This window comes from Somniosus microcephalus, unplaced genomic scaffold, assembly GCF_052327205.1.
Source record: "Somniosus microcephalus isolate GS21.2 unplaced genomic scaffold, FLI_Smic_1.0 unresolved_chr1, whole genome shotgun sequence".
Lineage (NCBI taxonomy): Eukaryota > Metazoa > Chordata > Chondrichthyes > Squaliformes > Somniosidae > Somniosus > Somniosus microcephalus.
This window is the reverse complement of record NW_028225179.1, coordinates 158485266-158511033: the sequence shown is the minus strand read 5'-3', so window position 1 is coordinate 158511033 and position 25768 is coordinate 158485266. Positions and strand designations below refer to the sequence as shown.

At 51.2% G+C, this 25768-nt stretch overlaps 1 protein-coding gene and 1 pseudogene across 2 annotated transcripts in view; one reads left to right on the top strand and one right to left on the bottom strand.

Moving 5' to 3' along the window:
- LOC147096354 (zinc-binding protein A33-like) overlaps positions 1-25768 on the top strand; it is a 261908-nt gene that overhangs the window by 180045 nt on the left and 56095 nt on the right. The gene's annotated exons all lie outside the window — the stretch shown is intronic.
- LOC147096355 (zinc-binding protein A33-like) lies at positions 1846-15166 on the bottom strand (annotated as a pseudogene). Its single transcript, XR_015074885.1, has 6 exons — positions 14682-15166; positions 14496-14591; positions 14169-14402; positions 13112-13134; positions 12899-13014; positions 1846-3902 (listed from the first exon to the last, which is right to left on the bottom strand). The product of XR_015074885.1 is annotated as a zinc-binding protein A33-like (transcript).

Sequence of the window (25768 nt, the reverse complement as noted above, 5' to 3'; positions counted from 1 at the left end):
CAATAACAAGCAGAGGGGCAAAATCAAAAACGACAAGATATTGCGGTGGAGGATCGAATTATCCACCTACAATTATGATATCTTATACCGGCCCGGGAAACTTAATGAGCCCCCGGACGCCCTATCCCCTGGAACATGTGCCAACGCACAGGTCGACAGGCTACGGGCCCTCCACAACGATCTCTGCCACCCGGGGGTCACCAGGTTTTTCCACTTCATTAAGGCCCGCAACCTGCCTTACTCCATCGAGGAGGTCAGGACCATGACCAGGAACTGCCAAGTCTGTGCCGAATGCAAACCGCACTTTTATAGGCCAGACAGGGCGCACCTGATAAAAGCCACCCGCCCCTTCGAGTGCCTAAGCGTAGATTTTAAAGGGCCCCTCCCCTCCTCTGACCGCAACACGTACTTCCTCAACATCATTGACGAGTACTCCCGTTTCCCGTTCGCTATTCCCTACCCGGACATGACCAGCGCCACAGTCATCAAATGTCTGAATGACCTCTTCGCCATACTCGGTTTTCCCAGCTACATCCATAGTGACAGGGGCTCGTCGTTCTTGAGCGACGAGCTGCGCCAGTACCTGCTCGAAAAAGGGATAGCCATGAGCAGGACCACCAGCTACAACCCCCGGGGTAACGGACAAGTAGAAAGGGAGAACGCGACAGTGTGGAAAACCGTCATGCTAGCCTTAAAGTCCAGAGGCCTCCCAACCTCCCGCTGGCAAGAAGTCCTCCCCGATGCGCTTCACTCCATACGGTCACTACTCTGTACCGCCACGAACGCCACCCCTCACGAGAAAATGTTCGTCTTCCCTAGGAAATCCACCTCGGGGACATCGCTACCGCCATGGCTGACGTCTCCAGGGCCCGTCTTGCTCAGGAAGCACGTGAGGAGCCATAAAACAGACCCCCTGGTCAAAAGGGTCCACCTCCTCCACGCCAACCCACAATATGCATACGTGGCGTATCCTGTCGGGCGGGAGGACACGGTCTCCATACGAGACCTCGCACCCTCAGGTGCCACCGAAAACACCATTACCCACTACCCATTACCATTACCCACGACACACCCCTAGAAGGGAATCCACATCTAACCCAAGTAGACGGCACGCCAGGGCCCTGTGACCCACCCTTATACACCCACCGACCCTGCACCCACGAAGACGACACGCCGGTGCTCCGGCCCACGCGGGAAACGGCCGCGGGAAGAGAACCGCCGCAGCCGGCACCACGACGATCACTACGGCAGACAAGACCCCCGGAGAGACTTGCCTATACGAACTTCTGAGACACTTCACCCCGCCGGACTCATTTTAAACAAGGGGTGAAAGTGGTAAACCACTAATCTGCCTGTACAGAACATGTCTGGGCATGCCTCAGCTGGCTCCACCCCTAAGCCCAGGTATAAAGGTGATTGACCTCCAGTCCCCCTGGCTTTAAGGATCGGTCTACCAGCAGAGGCATGCTCGTATTCTTTTGTTAATAAAAGCCTACTTCTTTTATTTTCTGCTGTTAAATATTTGATATTTACATTATTAGTGAAGACGACCATCAGCCAAACACAGCGGAAGGCAGCCTGTATCTGGGAGCATTTAAAGGACCCACCCAGTATAGAGTGTGGAGACCTGTAATGGACATTCTCAGCCCTGGAGGGCCTTTCCTGTTTTCTTACGTAACCCGTAAAATCCCCAATAATTGTGCTCATCTTAAGAATACCAGACAAGAGCACAAAAATATAAATAATATTCATACTGACTTAATATAAGAAAATAAATGAAATGGAAGTATGTAATGTCTGATTCATGAATTATATAATGCAACAATGAAATAATAATCAAAACTATTTGAGAAGCAATCAACCAATTTATTAATTTCATTAGTAAGAAACACTGATCTAAATCATTAACCTGTCACAGTGGCTTGTTTCATGGCTTAAAACTGAAAAAATAATGCACAAGAATATTCACAACTGATTTGGTCAAATCACTTTCGATCATCACCTGACTCCCCAAAGCCTTTCCACCACCTACAAGGCACAAGTCAGGAGTGTGATGGAATACTCTCCACTTGCCTGGATGAGTGCAGCTCCAACAACACTCAAGAAGCTCAACACCATCCAGCACAAAGCAGCCCGCTTGATTGACACCCCATCCACCACATTAAACATTCACTCCCTCCACCACCGGCGCACTGTGACTGCAGTGTGTACCATCTACAAGATGCACTGCAGCAACTCGCCAAGGCTTCTTCAACAGCACCTCCCAAACCCGCGATCTCTACCGCCTAGGACAAGGGCAGCAGGGGCATGGGAACACCACCACCTCCAAGTTCCCCACCATCCTGACTTGGAAATATATCGGTCGTTCCTTCACTGTCGCTGGGTCAAAATCCTGGAACTCCCTCCCTAACAACACTGGGAGAACCTTCACCGCACAGACTGCAGCGTTTGAAGAAGGCGGCTCAGCAACACCTTCAGGGCAATTAGGGATGGGCAGTAAATGCTGGCCTTGCCAGTGACCCCCACATCCCAGGAACGAATAAAAAATCTAGAAGAAACTTTCAACATGGAATGTTCGCACTTCTATGAAAAAAGAATAAGAAACGTACTTGAAGGGGGCGGAACACGAGGGAGGTTGAAAATATTTGTGAACAAAATGAAGTAAATCAGAAAGTAATGGTTAAATGATGTCAGGAATATGTTTTTTTTAATCTGTAGATTTTAGGAGTGAGAGAGAGATCTGGCAAAAAATGAAAAGAAACTTTGTCTGATTTCCGAGCGGCCTCCAGCGGGTGTTTGAAGAGCAGCTGGTTCGGTCGCTCAACGCGCCCACACTCCGCCCATTTGTATCTGAAAATTACAATCCGGGTCCTCTGTACTTCACGGGCCCCCGGTTTGCAAATGACGAGGTTTCCCCCTGAAACAGGCGGGTGTTCCCACTGCCAATCTCAGGACCCTACCCAAGGTGGCGATGGCTGAAGCTCCAGTGTAAACTTTAGTGCCATTTCCAGGCGACACTCACTCCGGTTACACCAGGCGGGGGCTCTTAAAATCAGCCCCGTTAGTTCAGGATAGAAACAGGAAGAGGCCATTCAGCCCCTCGAGCCTGTTCCACCATTCAATGAGATCATGGCTGATCTGTGACCTACCTCCATACACCCGCCTTTGGCCCATATCCCTTAATATCTTTGGTTAACAAAAATCTATCAATCTCAGGATTCAAATTAACAATTGACCCGGCAGCAATTGCGGTTTGTGGAAGAGAGTTCCAAACTTCTACCACCCTTTGGGTGTAGAAGTGTTTCCTAATTTCACTCCTGAAAGGCCTGGCAATCATTTTTAATGGACCTGTTAGTGACCTTTAACCCTGCAGATTGTCAGCGGGGCGGAGTTTTTCCCGTCGAGATTCCATCCCGGATAGAAGATGGGAAAGATTCTCTCAGTGAAAGTGTGGGTGAAAGTGTGGAGATGGGACATGTTGTCCGCATTGTAAAATGACACCTGTCTGCCCTCATAGTCCAGGTATACCCCGATCTTCCGGGGCTTCACACTCGGGGTGAGGGGGGTCGGTGAGGGGGAGGTGAGGGCAACATAGACACTTCCGGGTCTCAGCCCCACAATCCAGTATCCTGTCTCAGGGCTCAGTCTGATTTCCCCTTTCCTCTCGGCAGACTCTCGGGTCACTCCGATCTCCCACCGAGTCTTGTTCCCCACCTCCACCTCCCAGTAGTGTCTCCCTGATGTGAATCCCTCCGATCCCAGGACAAAGAGCCACCAATCAAACCTCTCCGGGGTGTCAGGGAGCGGCTGCTGTTTGTCTCCGAATCTCACACTGGTCCGGTCCTCAGACAGGATGAGCCGGGGATTCGCTGTGTTCGGATCCAGAGTCAGAGAGGCTGGAGCTGGGGGAAAGTTAAAATAACACAGTCAGTGATTTAGTTTCTCGCTGTGATTTATTCCAACTCTTTCCTTTTTAAAGTGCCCACTCGCGCTCTGGATTATGTTCAGGGAATCTGCTGTCACTCCAGGGTTTACACCCTGTGGGGTCGAATTATGTCGATTTCCCCCCAACTCTGCGCCCGGAAATAAAGACCCGAGGACCACTGGAGGGGAGAGAGCGGGGTTGGTGGCGGGGGGGGGGGGGAGAGCGCGGAGGGAGTTGGAAAGGGGAGAGAGCTTGAGGGGGTAGAGAGAGAGAGGGAGGGAGGGGTAGAGAGGGAGGGAGAGGGGGGATGGGAGTTAGTTGCGCTTTTTGAAGCTTTCTTTCTCCTCTGCCATCCTGCTCTGATCTTGACCCACTGTGAGGAACTCTGCAGCCCCAGTCTCCCGCTATTCTCAGTGCCTGCAGAGTGCATCAAGGGCCTTTGTAAATTAACAAGGAATCAGTGACAGAATCTCTAATGTGTCCTGGAGACACAGTGGGTGAAATTGGTCTTGGACTGTTTTAGGTGACAGTCAATCAGCAGCTCGTATCGCGCTCCCTCAATATTCGTTTCCATTAACTTCAATGGGAATTAATATTGGGCACAATGTAAAATGGGCCACTGATTTACTATCGCCCATTTTGTGATACCACCCAGACTAATTTTACCCGCAATCTCTCTCTGGAGGCGTGACCCACACACCACTAATCAGCGCTGTCGATGTGTGGAGAGGGGGAAAGTGCCGACAGCAGGAGAATAGAGAGAAGAGAAGGAAAAAGGTAAAGAGAAAACAATGAGGAGGGAGCTGCTGCAGAAAGGAAGAGAGAACCAAAAACAACCGAGGGAAACTAAATTAAAAAGCTCAGCAGAGGAAATGGGAGAGACAGGATACACCATGTACTGGAGACAAAGTCCCAGACACTCTTAGATTGATCACAATCAGCAGTGCAATTCCAGATTGAATAGAACAGCAAGGGTCTGGTTCAGCCTGAGACAGTGGCCAAGGAGGGGGTGGAGTTGGTGACCAGGATGTCGACTTGTTGACAATTTCCAAACTGATGGTTTAAATCTTCACAATGTTTAACTGGAAAATATTCTGGCTCCTCCATAACTGGATTCCAGATAATCTGTTGGACAACACACTGGCGGTGGAGGGGTCAAGAGAGGTGGTGGAGAGGTAGAGCTGGGTACCATCGGTGTACATCTGGAAACTGAGCCTGTTTCTGTGGATGAGGTTGACAAGTGGCAACATGTAGATCAGTGAGAGAAGAAGACCAAGAATAAATACTTGAGAATCTCCTGGGGTGCCGTGCGGGGGCGGGAAGAGAAGCCATTGCTGGAGATACTCTGGCTACGATCAAATAGGTAAATGTGAACCAAGTAAAGGCAGTCCCACTGAGTAGGACAATTGAGGAGAGACATTGGAGGAGAACAGTCAATGTTTGCAGAGAGCTCCAGGAGGATGAGGAGGGAAAATGCGCTATACTCACTGTCACAGAGCATGTCATTTGTGACCTTTATTAGGGCCACTTTGGGGCTATGATGACAGGGATGAAAATCTGGTTGGTGTGGTTCAAACATGCAGTTGCGGGAAAATGGCCGGGGATTTCAGAAGTGATTGCACGTTCAAGGACTTTGTAGAAGAAAGTAAGGTTGGAGATCAAGTGCAAGGACAGAGGGATAGAGGGCGGGTAATTTTTTTTAATTCATTGATGGGATGTGGGCGTCGCTGGCTGGCTAGGCCTGCATTTAGTGCCCATCCCTAATTTCCCTTGAGAAGATGGTGGTGAGCCGCCTTCTTGAACCGCTGCAGTCCATATGGTGTAGGTACACCCACAATGCTGTTAGGAAGGGAGTTCCAGGATTTTGGCCCAGTGACAGTGAAGGAACAGCGATACAGGTCCAAGTCAGGATGGTGTGTGGCTTGGAGGGGAACTTGTAGGTGGTGATGTTCCCATGCGTCTGCTGCCCTTGTCCTTCTAAGTGGTAGAGGTCGCGGGTTTGGAAGGTGCTGTTGAAGGAGCTTTGGCGAGTTGCTGCAGTGCATCTTGTAGATGGTACACACTGCAGCCACAGTGCGCCGGTGGTGGAGGAAGTGAATGTTGAAGGTGGTGGATGGAGTGCCAATCAAGCGGGCTGCTTTATCCTGAATGGTGTTGAGCTTCTTGAGTGTTGTTGGAGCTGCACTCATCCAGGCAAGTGGAGAGTATTCCATCACACTCCCGACTTGTGCCTTGTAGATGGTGGAAAGGCTTTGGGGAGTCAGGAGGTGAGACACTCGCCGCAGAATTCCCAGCCTCTGGCCTGCTCTTGTAGCCACAGTATTTATATGGCTGGTCCAGTTCAGTTTCTGATCAATGGTAACCCCCAGGATGTTGATAGTGGGGGATTCAGCGATGGTAATGCCATTGAATGCCAAGGGGAGATGGTTCGAGTCTCGTTTGTTGGAGATGGTCATTGCCTGGCACTTGTGTGGTGCGAATGTTACTTGCCACTTGTCAGCCCAAGTCTGAATGTTGTCCAGGTCTTGCTGCATATGGACACGGACTGCGTCAGTATCTGACAAGTCTCGAATGGTGCTGAACAGTGTGCAATCATCAGCGAACATCCCCACTTCTGACCTTATGATGGAGGGAAGGTCATTGATGAAACAGCTGAAGATGGTTGGGCCTGGGACACTGCCCTGAGGAACTCCTGCAGTGATGTCATGTGATTGAGATGAATGACCTCCAACAACCACAGCCAACTTCCTTTGTGCTAGGTATGATTCCAACCAATGGAGAATTTTCCCCTTGATTCCCATTGACTTCAGTTTCGCTAGGGCTCCTTGATGCCACACTCGATCAATTTTGAGGAAGGATGTGATGACATTGGATTTGAAAATGAGCTGGATAGGACGTGAGGAGAGGGAACCATTTACAATGTGAGCTAACAGGAAACCAGGAAGAGAAGTTGGGTGGGCAGCAGTTTAGTGGGAATGGGGTCAATGGAGCAGGAGGTGGGTCCAGCAGAGAATACAATCTCAGTAAGACAGGCAGCCTGGCTTCTGATTGGTTACTTGCACCATGGATATGTAAAATAAAGAGAATAATGCAGTGAGAGAATAAAAATTAAAATACTAAACATTGAACCGAATGTTGATGTTTTATCCAGTAGGAATATTGGTATAAAATATCAGAACATACATTGATGAGAATGTAAGAACTGAAGTAAGAACTGTGAATAACTCAAAGCAGATCAGAGAAAGTGGGTGAGAGTCTAGGTGGAAGTGAGTGAAGCTGCTTTCAAAGGTGATGCGATGACTTTCTAGCGTGGTTCTAAACTAGGGTTTAAGCAGCTGTTTTCAAAGGCCACAAAGAAAGTACTGTTGTGAGTAAAATATTTCACAGGTAAGACAGAGTCCAGCATAAGGGATGAGTTGTGTGATGAAATATTCCATTCATCACTGCCTGTGACTGTGGTTGGTTTCAGGTTAACTTATTTTTCAACACAATGGATCAACTCCTGAAACCCGAACGTTTGGATTTGGATCAGCATGCTCCGGACGCATCAGCACGCTTCGGACACTGGTTTATGTGTATGGAATTCTTCTTGGACAATTCCGCAGCCGTCAAAGACGCTACGGACGCTGCGAGTATGAAACTCGGAATTCTGCGGAATTGGGTAAGCCACCGGGTTTACCCCCTCATCCAAGACGCTGACGCGTACCTGGCCGCCTGCGACATCTTAAAGGCGCATTACCAGCAGCCTACGAATGAAGTGTACGCTAGGCATCTGCTCGCCACTCGCGCACAGCGACCTGGGGAATCGGTGGAGGAGTTCCTAGGCACCCTGAAAATGCTTGGAAAAGACTGCAAGTGCCGAGATGTAAAAGCCGCAGTGTACACCGACGAGCTTGTTCGCGATGCCTTTATCACAGGCCTCAGCTCCACTGACATCCGGCAAAGACTGCTGGAAAAAACGGGATTGGACCTGAAGCAGGCTGCGGACACCGCGCGATCCCTGGATGTGGCCCAGAGAAACTCGGACGCCTACTCGTCAGCCCGCGCCGTCCACGCCGCCATGTGTGCACCAAGGGCGCCGCCATCTTGGAAGGCATCTTCCCCGCCCGGCAGCCCGACACCGTCGGGGCCCCGCTCTCCCCCCAGAAGCCCTATGACAGCCGCGACGCGTCGGGGACCCAACTGCTACTTCTGCGGGCAGCCAAAGCACACCAGAAACCTGTGCCCGGCGAAAGGCACCACCTGCTTTAAGTGCGGTAAGAAGGGGCACTTCGGGAAGGTGTGCAGAGGGAACCCCGCCGGAAAACCAAAACCCGCCACCGCCGCGTGTGCGCCGTGGGAGCGGCCATCTTGGATGCCATCTTGCCCAACCTCGTGGGGTCCACCATCTTGTGAGCAGACAGCGTGGACGCCATCTTGTCTCGATCAGGGCCCTACAGTGGCATCGGTCACAGTGGACCAGACCAGGCCCCACCCGCTATCCAAATCAATGGTGGACATCGAGGTAAACGGGTGCCGGGTTAAATGTTTAATTGACAGTGGAAGCACGGAGAGTTTTATCCACCCTGAACTGGCACAACAACTCTCCCTAAAGGTGGTCCCTACTCGGGGTACCATCTCTATTGCTGATAAAACCCAGACATCGACCATTCTGGGTTATTGCACGGTACAATTGTCCATTAACGGGACTGTATACGATAATTTTAAAGTATTAATCATGAAGAATCTATGTGCGAGCGTGATCTTGGGCCTGGATTTCCAGTGCAACCACCAAAGCATCACGCTCAAGTACGGTGGGTCCCAGCCGCCCCTCACAGTGTGCGGTCTGGCTACCCTGAAGGTAAAGCCGCCTTTGTTATTCGCGAACCTTACCCCTAACTGCCGGCCAATAGCGACCAAAAGCAGGAGGTACAGCTGGGAGGACAGGCGGTTTATCGCGACCGAGGTAGACAGGCTCCTGAAAGAGCGCATTATTGAATGCAGCAATAGCCTGTGGCGCGCCCAAGTGGTGGTGGTAAGGGGTAGCGAGAAGAAATGGATGGTGATCGACTATAGCCAAACGATCAACAGGTACACCCAACTAGATGCCTACCCGCTACCCCGCATATCAGAAATGGTGAACCAAATCGCCCAATACCGGGTGTTCTCCACCATCGACCTCAAGTCAGCGTACCACCAGCTCCCTATCAGACCAGAGGACCGCCCGTACACCGCCTTCGAGGCGAACGGACGCCTCTACCAATTCCTCAGAGTCCCCTTTGGGGTGACGAATGGGGTCTCGGTCTTCCAGAGGGAGATGGATCGCATGGTCGATGACCACCACTTGCAGGCAACCTTCCCCTACCTCGACAACGTCACCATCTGCGGTCACAACCAGCAGGATCACGACTCGAACCTCGAGAGGTTCCTGAAAACCGCACAAAAACTCAACCTCACCTACGAGGACAAGTGCGTTTTCAACACCACGCGCCTCTGCATACTAGGCAGCGTGGTGGAGAATGGGGAAATCGGACCAGACCCCGACCGATTGCGCCCCCTATGGGAGCTGCCCCTGCCCAACACTCCCAAAGCCCTGAAAAGGTGCCTGGGGTTATTTTCTTATTATTCCCAATGGGTCCCCAACTACTCCGACAAAGCCCGCCCCCTCTTGAAAGCATCCTCTTTTCCGCTCTCTGCTGAGGCCCACGCCGCCTTCAAAAGCATTAAGCAGGATATTGAGCGGGCCACGCTACAGGCAGTTGACGAGAACACTCCATTTCAAGTGGAAAGTGATGCGTCTGACTTTGCCTTGGCGGCCACCCTCAACCAGGCAGGGCGGCCCGTAGCTTTCTTCTCGAGGACCCTCCAAGGGCCCGAGATCAGACACTCCTCCGTGGAAAAGGAGGCCCAAGCCATCGTGGAGGCAGTGCGCCACTGGCGCCACTACCTAGCCGGCAAACGCTTCACCCTACTTACCGACCAGCGGTCGGTAGCGTTTATGTTCAATAATAAGCAGAGGGGGAAGATCAAAAATGATAAGATTCTTAGGTGGCGGATCGAGCTCTCCACCTTCGAGTATGACATCATTTACCGGCCGGGGCCCTTAACGAATCCCCAGATGCCCTCTCACGAGGGATGTGTGCCAGCGCCACCGGGGATCGGCTACAGACCCTCCACAACGACCTCTGCCACCCAGGGGTCACGCGGCTGTTCCACTTCATAAAGTCTCGCAACTTACCCTACTCGATTGAGGAAGTTCGGTCTCTGACCAGGAACTGCCGCACTTGCGCTGAGTGCAAGCCTCAGTTCTACCACCCTGATAGAGCCCACTTAATCAAAGCTACACGGCCCTTTGAGCGGCTCAGCTTAGATTTCAAGGGCCCCCTCCCATCCGTCGACCGCAATGTTTACTTCCTGAACATTGTGGACGAATACTCCCGGTTCCCATTCGCCTTCCCCTGCCCAGACATGACCAGCGCCACGGTCATTAAATGCCTCAACAGCCTGTTCTGCCTGTTCGGTATGCCGAGCTACATCCACACGGATAGGGGGGCGTCCTTCATGAGTGAAGAGCTACGCCAGTACATGCTGTCCAGGGGTATCGCCACGAGCTGTACCACCAGCTACAACCCCCGGGGTAACGGTCAAGTGGAGCGAGAGAACGGGACAGTATGGAAAGCAGTCACTCTAGCTCTAAGGACCAAGGGCCTCCCTATCTCCCGCTGGCAGGAAGTCCTCTCAGATGTGCTCCATTCGATACGGTCGCTATTGTGCACTGCCACTAATGCCACGCCTCATGAACGAATGTTTAGCTTTCCCCGGAAAGCCACCTCAGGCGTATCCATGCCGTCATGGCTCTCCACCCCAGGTCCGGTATTCGTGCGAAGGCATGTGAGGGGCCATAAGACGGACCCTCTCGTGGAGCCAGCGCACCTACTCCACGCCAACCCCCAATACGCGTATGTCCGGCACGCCGATGGAAGGGAGGACACCGTGTCAATAAAAGACGTCGCCCCAGCCGGTAACGACAACAACCACGGCAATAGCAGCAACAACGACCACAGCAACTCTTACCCACCCACTACTCTTTCATCACCCCCGGAAGAACATCGACCAACGGCACCCCCACCAACTACCCCTTCAACAACCCTGGCGGCACCCCCGGCAGAGACCCAGGAGGCCACCGGGGACACCCAGCCGACACCCGCGACACCACAACAGCCACGTCGGTCGCAGAGGACTACCAAACCCCCGAACAGACTAAATCTATAGAAGGGGTGAATGTGATGAAATATTCCATTCATCACTGCCTGTGACTATGGTTGGTTTCAGGTTTCCCCTCACCATTGTATTGTATATCATCACTGCCTGTGACTGTGGTTGGTTTCAGGTTTCTCCTCACCATTGTATTGTATATTGGAATGTATGGAATGCATTGTGTGTAGGGCTCCGCCCATACCTGGCCTCTATGTAAGCCAGCTCAGTCTGGCCTCATATCCAGTACTGCAGAGCTCCAGATGGAAGATACCTCTCTCCACTGCGTGTTATCTTCTAAGTTAATAAAAGCCTTGTTTTGTTTCGCTAACATCGAGTCTCAGGATTATTGAGGCACATCAAGTTGGAAATAAATACACTGCAATTACTTCTGAAGGAGAAACTGACATTTCTAATGCTCCTGACAAATGTCTCAAAGCACTTCACACAATGTATTACTTTTGAAGTGTATTTTCTGCTGTGATATAGGGCAGGGTGTCCAATAGGGCAGGGTGTCCAAATTAGACCTCCCCTCTCCTCAGCCCTCACAATCCCACTCTCCAAGCCCAGGCAGCTCAGTCCTATTTGGGTTTACAGTTTTTGCCAGCTTCTTATCAAACTCTCTCTTGAAGCTGCTGATACCCTCAGACAACTCTGCCTCCCTTACTTTCCATACCCTCCGCATAAAGTATTTGGGAGTGATTTACGTCTCACTATCGCCCGGATTTAAAGTGTAAACGGAGCAGTAATGAGACAAAAATCACACCCAGCGCTTCCCACCTGGTTCCCACCAATGCCCGCTGGGATATGGTGTCGCAGCCGCGAAATAGGAATCCAGCGCAAGGAGTTCATTCTCTCCGGTGTCCTGGGCAATATTTGTCCCTCAACCAACATCACCAAAACTGGTCATCATCACATTGCTGTTTGTGGGAGCTTGCTGTGCAGAAATTGGTTGTGGTGTTTCCTACATTACAACAGTGACTACACTTTAAAAACTCTTCATTGGCTGTAAAGCACTTTGGGACGTCCTGAGGTCGTGAAAGGCGGGATATCAAAACACGGTCTTTTTTTCTCTTTCGTAACAGTTTCTCTGTGGCCAGGAGGTGCATGAATTATCCTGCCTGCTGCTGGTCGATCCTTGGTTTTCCAGCCGCCCACCATATTTTCCTGTAACCCCGCCCCCACCGTCCCCCACTCCGCCCACCTTTAAACAGCTCCTGCTCACTTGCCTCCAGGGAGGATTTGGCGGATTTCCTGTCTCCCGCCTCCCTCCTCAAGGATCACCGAGCACCTTCCCAAGCTCCAAATCCGTGGGCAACTCGCCAGCAATATTGTACTGAAGCCCAACCCTGAGAATGGATTGGGCCTCTGACCAATTTCATGGAGCGAGCAGTGGGCTCACTGACTCACTGCCTGCACGATCAATGGGGTCACTCAAAAACCCAACCTCGCTCAATCCAAACTGCCTTTTCACCCTCCCTTTTCTCAGTTTGAGACTATCCCTACTTTGTTGTAGACTCTGTGACTGTGTTAAACCTGTGGATGTTTATCTTTTCTCTGCGGTTTAGGATCTTGAATAATTTAGTAAGATCACCACAAGCCCTCCCTTATCCAGAGCAAAGACTCCTGACTTCCAGACTAGACACGGACATCGGTGATCATTTAATCTGGAGTCCGGGGCCCGTTCAGTCTCTTCTCATCTAGATTTATAAATCAGGAAAAGGAATATAAGAGTTTTACCGGGGTTAATGGCGTCTATTATTTCTCTCCACGCTGTGTACTGTAAAGGGCCGTTGAACTTTCCAATAGACAGGGCGCCATCTGCTACTGACGGTACTTGACCTTCGTCACTAATCCTGTAAATATTGAACAGTTGATGTTATAAATCGACATTTAACATTTTTCTGAGTTCTTTTACCAAACTGCAGAGTTTCAGTAAAGAGCATGTCCTACCTCCTCTTCCGACAAGCTTCCTCCTGAAATAAATAAAACACAAACAGTGAGGAGGATAGTAAAAGACTTCAGGAGGACACAGACAGGTTGGTGAAATGAGCAGACACAGGGCAGGTAGAATTTAACACAGAGAAGTGTGAAGTGATGCATTTGGAAGGAAGAATGAGGAGAGGCAAAATAAACTAAATGGTATAATTTTAAATGTGGTGCAGGAACAGAGAGACCTGGGGGATCACATTCACAAATCTTTAATAATTGGCAAAATAAGGAGAGTGGGGATTTTTTAACAGTGACTTGTGATGATCAAGGCATCAAGGGGTATGGGGAGAGCGCGGGAATATGGTATTGAGATAGAGGATCTGCCATGATCATATTGAATGGCGGAGCAAGCTCGAAGGGCCGAATGGCCTACTCCTGCTCCTATTTTTCTATGTTTCTATGATCTGGAATGCACTGACAGGAAGTAGATTTAATAACTATTTCCAAAAAGGGAATTGAATATATACTTGAAAAGGTAAAGCAATGCAGGGCTGTGGGGAAAGAGCAGGGGGAGTGGGTCTAATTGCACAGCTCTTTCAAAGAGCCGGCACAGGCACAATGGGCCTTTTGTGCTGTGGGATTCTATGATTGTAAGTAGTTGAAAAGCCTGATTTGTGTGTCAGATACTGGAACTCAACATCAGTGTCACTCACAGACATAGTGACTCTCACACCCACCGCACCAGACACACCCACACACTCACAACATGGAACTGGAACTGGATTGCAATCTGAGTGCCAGGAAAATATTAAACTTGAGCAACACGGAAATAATTACAAGCAAAATATCAAGATCACCACAACTCATTCCCGGGAGGTTGCAGGTATTCCCGGGAATCTGCAGACAGTGTGGGAGCCGGTTAGTTCGGTGACAACAACAGAACCGCCCGGAATAGACAAAACAATCGGTTTAAATCAGTAACGAATTATTCAGCAAATGCTACATTTATTTCAGTTATTATCGGTTATTTTGTGACTGTGTGAAGTTTCACTGAACTGACCCGCAATATAATCCTCACCTTCAGAAATGTCAGCCCGTCTTTTTGCTCCATCTGTTTCTGCAACTTTGAGAGTTTCTCCTGAATAGAATTTAAATTCTCTTGAATTTCTCGAAGATTTTTCTCCATTGTTTCTAGAATCTTCCCCTCTTGTTTCCTGAGATCTCTGATTAAACGCTGCTCTTTGTCACTGAGAATCTGGTGCATTTCAGCGAACTCGGATGTGATGTGGGTCTGCAGACTGCTCGACTGTTCCTACCAAATGAAATGGGAAACATAATTAATGTACCGCGATAGAGGGAACAAAACTAACCGAGATCCCAGAAAATCAGCACAGGGAGACCTTACCCTAACTGCGCAAATCTGCTGTTTCTGTTTTAATTCCGTTTCTAGAGCCGCCGATTTCTTCTCTGTGAGAGAATCTAAGGAAGATTTCAGCTGATCCTGGGATTGGGAGAGAAAATCACAGAATAAAAGTGATACACCATGAAAATGTGATGAAATAATCAGGTGATCAATTCTGTTCCCTTTTACCTTGTAGATTCCAACAGCTTCTTTAATGGGCATGAAGCGGTGCTTTCTGTGTTCCCGCGCATCTCTACAAACCAGACAGATCAATTTCTTGTCAGTTTCACAAAACAGCTTCAGTTCTTCCTGATGTTCCTCACAGTGAAGTTTACTTTCCTTCTCTTTCGGATTCAGGGTTAATTTTCGTGCTTTCTCGGCCAGATTCGCTAAGGCCCGATTAACCTTGAGGTTTCTTATCGGAAACTCCTCTCTACATTCCGGGCAGGAGTTTGTCTCCTTCTTTTCCCAACACTGTGAGATACAGGAGCGGCAGAAGTTGTGCCCACACTCCAGTATTACCGGATCGGTGAAGAAATCAAGACAAATGTGACAAATTGCCTCCTCGGTCCAACTCTCGGCCTGCTGTCTGGAAGCCATGTTCACCCTCAGCACTTCCTGATTCAAACCGCTTTCAGTTTCGATGTTTCTCTGCTGCCGAACAACCTTCAGTTCAGCGATTTCAGCCAATCAGAGCACGGAGGGGAATAACTGAACCCTGGCCGGGAGGGTGAAGGTTCCTGGGGTGTTGACAGTGGGGGGAGGGAGAGAGAGGGAGGGAGGAGGCGGAGATGGGCGGGGATCGAGATTCCAGGGCACTTTGCTCCAGACTGAACTCACTACCGACTACAAACCCTCTGGTGACACACGGTGTGAGATAGAGATCCATAAACTGAATTGTGTTAATGATTGCAGCCGCTCACCCTAAAACACAAAGTGCCACAAATGTCAAGGAGTGATTTTAGATGACAGGTACAGAGAAGATCTTTCGAGGGATTGAAGCATTGAGGATCGATTTTATCTGCTAGAAAGAAAAGCAAGAAAGGCTTGAATTTATATAGCGCCTTTCACGACCCCAGGATGTCCCAAAGCGCTTTAAAACCCACAAAGTACTTTTAAAGTCTAGACAATGTTGTGATGCAGGGAAACAGATCAGCCAATTTGTGCACAGCAAGATCCCACAAACAGCAATGAAATCATTGACGAGCATCTGTTGCCTCGGTGTTGGTTGAGGGATAAATGTTAGCCAGGACACCGGGTAGAATTCCACTGCTGATGGTCGATTAGTCCCCTCGAATCATTGAATCCACCTGAGAAGGCAGACTGGGCCTCGGTTTAAGGTCTCACAGTGCAGCGCCCCCTCAGTCCTGCACTGGAGTGTCAGCCTGGATCATGAGAGCAAGTGTCTGGAGTGAGACTGGATCATGTGAGCAAGTGTCTGGAGTGAGACTGGATCATGTGAGCAAGTGTCTGGAGTGAGACTGGATCATGTGAGCAAGTGTCTGGAGTGAGACTGGATCATGTGAGCAAGTGTCTGGAGTGAGACTGGATCATGTGAGCAAGTGTCTGGAGTGAGACTGGATCATGTGAGCAAGTGTCTGGAGTGAGACTGGATCATGTGAGCAAGTGTCTGGAGTGAGACTGGATCATGTGAGCAAGTGTCTGGAGTGAGACTGGATCCCACGACCTTCTGACTCAGTAAACGCCACAGCTGGCACCTACCACTGTTTACCGTCTCACCGAAAGGCGGCACCATTTGACAGTGCGGATTCTTCAGTGCTGCTCCGGAGTGTTATCCTGGGTTATGTGATGAAGTCTATGGAGTGAGACTTCATCCCACAATCCTCACACTCAGAGGTGAGAGCGCTCCCCCTGAGCCACAGCTGACACCCCCCACTGGGGCAGAGGCGGCTGCCCACCTGCTTCTGGAATGTGTGTTTGCAGAGGAAGTCTGGAGAGAAGATGCAGTGGATTTTCTGTCGAGGCCGGGTCCTCCCAGGAAACTCCGTAACACAGGCCTCTGTGCTCAATGGATCCTTCCCTGGGACACTGGGCCAGAAAAAAACATCAACTGATGCTGGAAGGACTTGGAGTGACATCTTTCCTCCAGTATTAGGAGGAATTTCTTTACACAGAGAGTGGTGAGAATGTGGAACTCGCTGCCACATGGAGGGGTTGAGGTGGAGAGCGTTGATGCATTGAAAGGGAGGCTGGAATTCTCACCACACTTTATACCGCACAGAATGTATTTGCAGCTTGTTGTCTGTATGTTTGAGCAAATTACATTTATTTTTGGAAATAGAAAAATATATCGAGTTACTCAAACTGTGTGTCGGGTATTCTGGGTCTGTGGATTCACATCTCAGGCAGTGCTGCCCCCCCAGTCCCTGATAAAGATGCCGCGGTGAAGCACAGAAAGGACAATCTGGTGTGGGGCCCCCGCACACCCCTTTCACCGCCCGGGGGGATTTACTTACATTCATTTCGATGGAAGTGAAACCTGGGCAGATCCTGTCATTGGCTGCAAACCTCCCCGCCGGATGAATCTCTCCTCTATTTAGGAACATACCTCCACACATCATCAGCATGGTGGGACTGCTGCCATCTTTAACATTAGAGCTCGGTCATTCAGGAGTGAAATCACGGAGCACTTTTCACTAAAAGTGTAGTGGAATTGTGGAATTCTCTCCCCCTATAGGCTGTGGATGGCGGGACAATCGGAGCTTTCCAGGATTTCAAGGGACATGGAGCTTAGGCGGGAACATGGAGGTGAGATACAGATCAGCCTTGATCTAATTGAAAGGCGGAAAAGATTCGAGGGGCTGAATGGCCCACTCCTGTTCCTAGCTTCCTATGTCTAGCTCAGTCCTTCAGATGAGATGTTAATCCAAGGCCTCAAGTGGGTGATTCAGATCCCGCGGCAAAGAGGAGCCGGGGAGTTCTCCCGGTGTCCGGGCCAACATTCTTCCCTCAACCAGCACCGCCAAAGAGAGATTAACTGGTCATTCATCTCATTGGCTCTCTGTGGGATATTGCTGTGTGTAAAATGACTGCTGCATTTTCCTCGCTAACCACGGCTACTGCACTTGCGAGTAACGCACTGCGGGTGCAGTGAGTTTCTGGGCTGGGTTGAGACGCTGTTTGATCGCAAGTCTTTCATTGTTACAAAGTGCACCGCCAGCACCTGCTGGCAGGATATCAGTGCTGCAGGAAAGAATTCCCCATTAAAAACGGCCCAAGAAGCGGTGACTGTCTCTGAAGGTTCACAGGCACGATGGGCCGAATGGCCTCCATCTGTGCTGTATCATCCTCTGATTCTTATGTATTCTTACACTTGGATCTGATCAAATCCACCTTCTCAAAATTGATTTCATTCAATCCCATTGTTTGATTATACGTTCCAGGGCCCTCATTGGGAAAGATTAGCTAGAAAATGCCACATTAATATCCACAATCATGTGGGAAATATACACACATTAGTATTCGCCATTAATGTGTAGGGTTTGATATATGCTGCAGTATTTAGCGAGCTTTGAATTGCCCGACATAAACCAATATGATTGACACCAGGGCATTGTTGGGCCCACAGAGCGAGTTCAGTCGAGTAATGGTGGAGAACAAGTGATTGGAGAACTCGGGAACTGAACAGGATCGCTGTCAGTCTTGGTCTCAAGACCCTGTCTTGGGCAAGTCAACTCCAGTCTGCTGCACTCCTGGTGTGTCGGTTCTTCTGGCGAATATCGCGATGTCATTCACTCTGCGGGGCAAAATGTGTGTCGCTCAACTCTCTCTGCGGACCTGGTTAGACTGGACAGAGGCTCATAGGGTCACGGAGCTCTGTAAGATCGCTTGTGAGAGCCGGACTTTCCATCTCAAATGTGTCCTTATATATTTCTCACTCCCGTTTACTGAGTTCACTGTTAACTCCCGCCTTTGTCTCTAAAATGACATCTACTCGTCTGTCTCTTCCAAACGGCCGCTTATGAGCAGCTCTGATAATGTAGTAACAACAGGAAATGCTGGAAACACTCAGCAGGTCAGGCAGCATCTGATAATGTAGCGTTAGTTCATCATGACAGGGATTAGGAATCTTGCCATTAGGCACTTTACAGCTTCCGGCCTCAACACTGAGCTCAAGAACTTCAGATCATAACCACCGTCACCATTCTGCTGGGACCATTCACACCTCCTCTGGACCCACCTTTTGTCTCTTTACTTGTCCCATTACCACCCTCTTTTGCTTTGCACCATCATCCCTTTTGATATTTATTCACTCCGGCCCCCCACCCTATCACAGACCCTCCCTGTTGTTATTTCCCAGCGCGCCCACCCCTCCCCTTTCCCCTGGCTCTGTACTTGCTGACAGATTGTTAAATCTCCAACACTTTCCAGTTCTGATGAAAGGTCACCGACCTGAAACGTTCTGTTTTTCCCTCCACTGATGCTGCCTGATCTGCTGAGTGTTTCCAACATTTTCTGTTTTTATTAGGGATTAGGAATGTAAATGTGCGATATATAACTTTGCAACAGCGTAAGAGTAAAGACGGTAACAGAGCTGGGAACCGAAGAGACCAATTTAGTGACAATTTAGTGTTAGTTCATGACAGGGAGTTGGGAATTGTCTTTTATTGTGTGACCATATAACTTTGTATCACTGTCAGAGTAAATACGGTAACACCGCAGGGAACTGAAGGAGGATTTGATGGGCGAACCGGGGCTGATCCACCCACAGAAATATCAGCCCAGCAGTTTGAATCAGGAAGCGCTGAAACTCATCCTGGCTTCCAGACACCAGGCGGAGAGTTTCACTGAGGACTGAAATTGTCCCGTTTGTCTTGATTTCTTCACCGATCCGGTTATACTGGAGTGCGGGCACAACTTGTGCCGCGCCTGTGTCACCCGGCCTCGCGAATTTTTTTTATGCAGCGAGTGGTGTGGACCTGTCACTTGCCATCACATCCGAGTTCACTAAAATACACCAGATTCTCAGTGAGAAAGAGCAGCGTTGGTTGGAATCATACCTAGCACAAAGGAAGTTGGCTGTGGTTGTTGGAGGTCATTCATCTCAATCACATGACATCACTGCAGGAGTTCCTCAGGGCAGTGTCCTAGGCCCAACCATCTTCAGCTGTTTCATCAATGACCTTCCCTCCATCATAAGGTCAGAAGTGGGGATGTTCGCTGATGATTGCACACTGTTCAGCACCTTTCGAGACTCGTCAGATACTGATGCAGTCCGTGTCCATATGCAGCAAGACCTGGACAACATTCAGACTTGGGCTGACAAGTGGCAAGTAACATTCGCACCACACAAGCGCCAGGCAATGACCATCTCCAACAAGCGAGAATCTAACCATCTCCCCTTGACATTGAATGGCATTACCATCGTTGAACCCCCACTATCAACATCCTGGGGGTTACCATTGATCAGAAACTGAACTGGACCAGCCATATAAATACTGTGGCTACAAGAGCAGGCCAGAGGCTGGGAATTCTGCGGCGAGTGTCTCACCTCCTGACTCCCCAAAGCCTTTCCACCATCTACAAGGCACAAGTAAGGAGTGTGATGGAATACTCTCGATAGCAAAATACTGCAGATGTTGGAAATCCGAAATAACAACAGAAAATGCTGGAAAAACTCAGCAGGTCAGGCAACATCCGTGGAGAGAAATTTGAGTTGACGTTTCGGGTTGGACCCTTCTTCAAAACTGGAAAGAAAAGAAACTAGATCGAAGGCAGGGCTGCGATCGGACAAAAGAATAAAAGAAACAAAAGAAGTGATTAGAAGCTAGACGAGATGGTGATAGGCTGGGATTAGGTGTAAAGTGTACTGGCAGGGCAAAAGATAGCTGCCAGGTGTGAGAGAGAAACAAAAGGAAAGGGGGGGGGGAAAGGAGTGGAACAATTACAAGAGAAAATGAAATGGGGGCCGAGCTTATAATCTGAAATTGTTGAACTCGATATTGAGTCCGGAAGGCTGCAGACTGCCTAATCGGAAGATGAGGTGCTGTTCCTCGAGTTTACGTTGAGCTTCCGTGGAACAATACAAGAGGCCAAGGACGGTGAGGTCCGAGTGGGAATGGAGCGGTGAATTAAAATGACAGGCGACCGGAAGCTTGGGGTCACCCTTACGGACTGAATGGAGGTGTTCCGCAAAGCGGTCACCCAATCTGCGTTTGGTCTCCCCAATGTAGAGGAGACCGCATCGTGAGCAGCGAATACAGTATACTAGATTGCGAGAAGTACAAGTAAATCGCTGTTTCACCTGGAAGGGGTGTTTGGGGCCCTGGACAGTGGGAAGGGGGGAGGTATAGGGGCAGGTGTTACATCTCCTCCGCTTGCACGGGAAGGCGCCAGGCGAAGAGGAAGGGCTGTTTGGGGTGATAGAGGAGTGGACTAGGGTGTCTCGGAGGGAGCGGTCCCTGCGGAATGCTGAAAGGGGAGGGGAGGGGAAGATACGTTTGGTGGTGGGATCACTTTGGAGGTAGCGGAAATGCCGGAGGATGATCTGTTGAATGTGGATCTGGTGGGGTGAAAGGTGAGGACAAGGGGAACCCTATCGTGGTTCCGGGAGGGAGGGGCAGGGGTGAGGGCAGAAGTGCGGGAGATAGAACTGACACGGTCGAGGGCAGTGTCAACCACAGTAGAGGGGAGTCCTCGGTTGCGGAAAAAGGAAGACATGTCTGAAGCACTGGTGTGGAAGGTGGCGTCGTCGGAGCAGATACGGCGGAGGCGGAGAAACTGGGAGAATGGAATAGGGTCCATACAGGAAGCGGGGTGGGAGGAAGTGTAGTCCAGGTAGCTGTGGGAGTCAGTGGGCTTGTAGTAAATATTGGTCGATAACCTATCCCCAGAGATGATGGAATACTCTCCACTTGCCTGGATGAGTGCAGCTCCAACAACACTCAAGAAGCTCGACACCATTCAGGATAAAGCAGCCCGCTGGATTGGCACTCCATCCACCACCTTCAACATTCACTCCCTCCACCACCGGCGCACTGTGGCTGCAGTGTGTACCATCTACAAGATGCACTGCAGCAACTCGCCAAAGCTCCTTCAACAGCACCTTCCAAACCCGCGACCTCTACCACTTAGGATAAGGGCAGCAGATGCATGGGAACATCACCACCTACAAGTTCCCCTCCAAGCCACACACCATCCTGACTTGGACCTGTATCGCCGTTCCTTCACTGTCGCTGGGCCAAAATCCTGGAACTCCCTTCCTAACAGCATTGTGGGTGTACCTACACCATATGGACTGCAGCGGTTCAAGAAGGTGGCTCACCACCATCTTCTCAAGGGCAATTAGGGATGGGCACTAAATGCAGGCCTAGCCAGCAACACCCACATCCCATCAATGAATAAAAAATTTTTTTTAAATCAGAGATCTCAGGGAACAAGAGGGGGAGATTCTAGAAACAATGGAGAAAAACCTCCGAGAAATTCAAGAGAATTTAAATTCTATTCAGGAGAAACTCTCAAAGTCGCAGAAACGGAGCAAAAAGACGGGCTGATATTTCTGAAGGTGAGGATTATATTGCGGGTCAGTTCAGTGAAACTTCACAGTCACAAAATAACCGATGATAACTGAAATAAATGCAGCATTTGCTGAATAATTCGACACTGATTTAAACCGATTGTTTTGTCTATTCCGGGGCGGTACTGTTGTCACCGAACTAACCGGCTCCCACACTGTCCGCAGATTCCCGGGAATAACCGCAACCTCCCGGGAATGAGTTGTCCTGATCTTGATATTTTGCTTGTAATTATTTCCGTATTGCTCCAGTTTAATATTTTTTGGCACTCAGATTGCAATCCAGTTCCAGTTCCATGTTGTGAGTGTGAGTCTGGTGCGGTGGGTGTGAGAGTCACTGGCCTAGAAATTCAGTTGCGTGCGCCAGCCGTTAGCGCCTTAAGAGGAGTAGACTTCGAGCGCTAGGCACTTAGCGGCCGGGCGCAGCGCGATCTGGCCTACGCCCAACTTCAGTAGACATTTAGCGCTGGCGCAAAGTGTTTGCGCGCGCTCAGCTGCGCGCGCAGCTTATGACGTCATTTCGTCGTGCAACGCCCTTTGTGCGCCCCAAACCAGAACTTCAGTCGCGCCCGCCCAATGTGGGCGTGGCGGTGCTAAGAACTGTGAAGTGGAACGCAGCAGAGGCCCTGCGGGCCTCGGGGAGCGCTAATTAAAGGGCACTTACACTGAACTCTAAAGGCCAGCCATTTTGCAGCAATGACTTTTGTGCAACGGATTTCTGGACAGAGACCAAGGAAGAGACCTTATTGATTTGGCCCAACATAGGAGAGGTATTTTTGGCTTCTGGCCAGAGCTTGGAAATTTGCCTCATTGTGATTTCATTGTTTGCCAGTATATTATGGGGGCTGCATGGGGTGCCAACCCTCAGTTCCAGCATTATGTGCGAAGGGCTCGCAGACGCTGTGTGAGAGGGGCAGCCATGCCTAGACGCAGAGGGGGCATCAGGCGTCGGCAACGTAGGCCTTACCCACTCAGGGAATACCGCCAGCAGGTGTCCTATCTCACCATGACTGCCGCGCAGTGTGTTAAGAGGCTGCGCTTCAGAAGGGAGGTGGTTGCAGAGATCTGCCAGCTGCTTCACAGAGATCTGTGTCCACAGCTGATGTGCAGGACATCTCTGTCGGTGGAAGTGAAGGTCACGGTGGCTCTGAACTTTTATGCAAGCGGCTCCTTCCAAGCCGCTGCTGGGGACATAGCTAACATATCCCAGTTCGCCGTGCATCGCTGCATCTGGCAGGTCACCGATGCCCTTTTCACAAGGAGACACCAATTCATCTCCTTCCCCATGACCCTGGAGAGGCAGGAGCAGCGTGCAGTCGGATTTGCGAGGATCGCAGACTTCCCCATGGTGCAGGGCGCCATTGACTGCACGCATGTGGCTTTGCGGGCACCTATCGACAATGCCGAAGATTACCGCAACCGGAAGGGCTACCATTCCCTCAATGTACAGCTGGTGTGTGACAACAGGCAGCGCATCCTAGCTGTCAATGCCCGCTTTCCAGGCAGCAGCCACGATGCATTTATCCTGCACCAGACTACTGTGGCTGACATGTTCCAGGCACAGCCTCCCCCAAGAGGATGGCTTATCGGGGACAAAGGCTATCCTTTGTGTGCATGGCTCATGACCCCGCTCCGCGCACCCAGGACCCCTGCTGAGGAGGCATACAACGAAAGCCATCAAGCCACAAGGAACATCATAGAGCAAACGACTGGCGTCCTCAAGCAACAGTTCCGCTGCCTGGATCGCTCCGGCGGATCTCTGCAGTATTCGTCGGATAGAGTCTCCCAGTTCGTCGTCGTTTGCTGCATGCTGCACAACCTGGCTATCCGCAGGACTCAGGCACTGCCACCTCACGTTGGACCACCACCTCAGGAGGACCATGAGGAGGAGGAGGAGGAGGAGGAGGAGTACCAGCCCAGGAGGGAGCCACAAGGTCCAAGGGCCGTCCGTCGGCGGCTTATTGAACGACACTTCTAGGCCCCCTGTCAGGGAATGGCTTGTGGCAATGAAGGGACATGAATGCAGCCGCTCCGCAAGCCCTCAGCCGGTTAACGCAACAACCACTTCAAACATCAAACATGGACAAGCTGAATAAAGAAAAAGCTTTATTGAACAAACTCAGGGCCCTTCCCACATGAAACCCAAAAACAGACAACACCCCCAAAAAACAGTCAAACACATGACTCACTCCCACAACCTGGGGAGGAATAACAAAACTTTTCCATCCAAATGGCCTTCATCCTCGGCCTTACCAAAACAACCCCCCCCATAGACAACACAACCACCCCCATATAAAAAAATATTTGGCAACACCCTCTACTTTGTGTGCCGAGAGGGCGAGTCCTTGTCCAGCCTTTTCCGGCCACTGGCCGACCTGCTGCTCCGCCTCAACCTGGGCCCTGTGGGTGCTGCAAGGCTCGGGGAAGGCTCCTGAGGGGCACATGGCGTGACGGCAGATGCCCTTGGGGGTCGGCCTAGACGAGCTCTGGCCCTCAAGGGGCCGGCTGCTGACTGCTGCAGCTGTGGCTGGGCAGCATCAGTCTCTCCAGCAGCTCGTGGCAGCTTCACTGGGGGAGTGGCAGTGGCGGCTGCAGCAATGGGGGCAAGCTGGCTGATGCCAGGCGCTCGCTGCTCGCCTGAGACACTGGCACTCGGCCGGGCTGGCACTGCAGCAAGCGCAGCAATCTGCTGAAGGCCAGACCGCTGTGCTGCTGCAGCGCGGCGGGTGCCCTGGCGATGCCTGGCTGACACAGCGAGTGTGGCAGCAGTGAGTGCCCGTACTGCCCTGGTCTGTGCCCGCATCAACCCAGCCAGTGACTGCACGGCACCACTGATCAACTGGCCACTCGTTGCCTGTGCTGCCCTGAGGTCATCCCGACTCGCGTCCTGTGCTGCCCTGAATTCGGCCTGACTCGCGTCCTGTGCTGCCCTGAATTCGGCCCGACTCGCGTCCTGTGCTGCCCTGAATTGTTCGAAACCCCTGGCCTGTGCTGCCCCGAGTTGCTCGAAACCCCTGGCCTGTGAGGCCCCGAAATCGGACACACTATGAGCCAGGGACTCGATGGCCTCAGGCAACCGTGCCACAACCCCCATGAACTCGGTGTGCCGGCGATCCGAGTCCGTGGACATTTGATCGAGGAGGCGCACCTCCTGGGCGAGGACCGTCTCCGGACTGGAGGCCGGACTCTCCCTCTGGGGAGAAGGCCGCCGAGCTGCCCGACCCTTCCCGCGTGGCTGGACGCCACTGGGCCCAGCAACTACACTCCCCTGCAACACTTCCCCCCTCTGGGGAGAAGGCCGCCGAGCTGCCCGACCCTTCCCGCGTGGCTGGACGCCACTGGGCACAGGAGCTACACTCCCCTGCAACACTTCCCCCCTCTGGGGAGAAGGCCGCCGAGCTGCCCGACCCTTCCCGCGTGGCTGGACGCCACTGGGCACAGGAGCTACACTCCCCTGCAACACTTCCCCCTTCTGGGGAGAAGGCCGCCGAGCTGCCCGACCCTTCCCGCGTGGCTGGACGCCACTGGGCACAGGAGCTACACCCCCCTGCAACACTTCCCCCTGCCTCTCCTCCAGGGAAGACGTGTCCCCTCCATTGCCATCCCCTGGCGCGGATGAGGGTTCCCCCGATGGGCCGCCTTCCTCTTGCTCCTCCTCGTCCTCCTCTTCCGAGGGACTGTCACTGGCAGCTTCAGGGACCTCCTCCTCACCAGCTGAAAGCAGGAAGGCACAAGAGTAGCT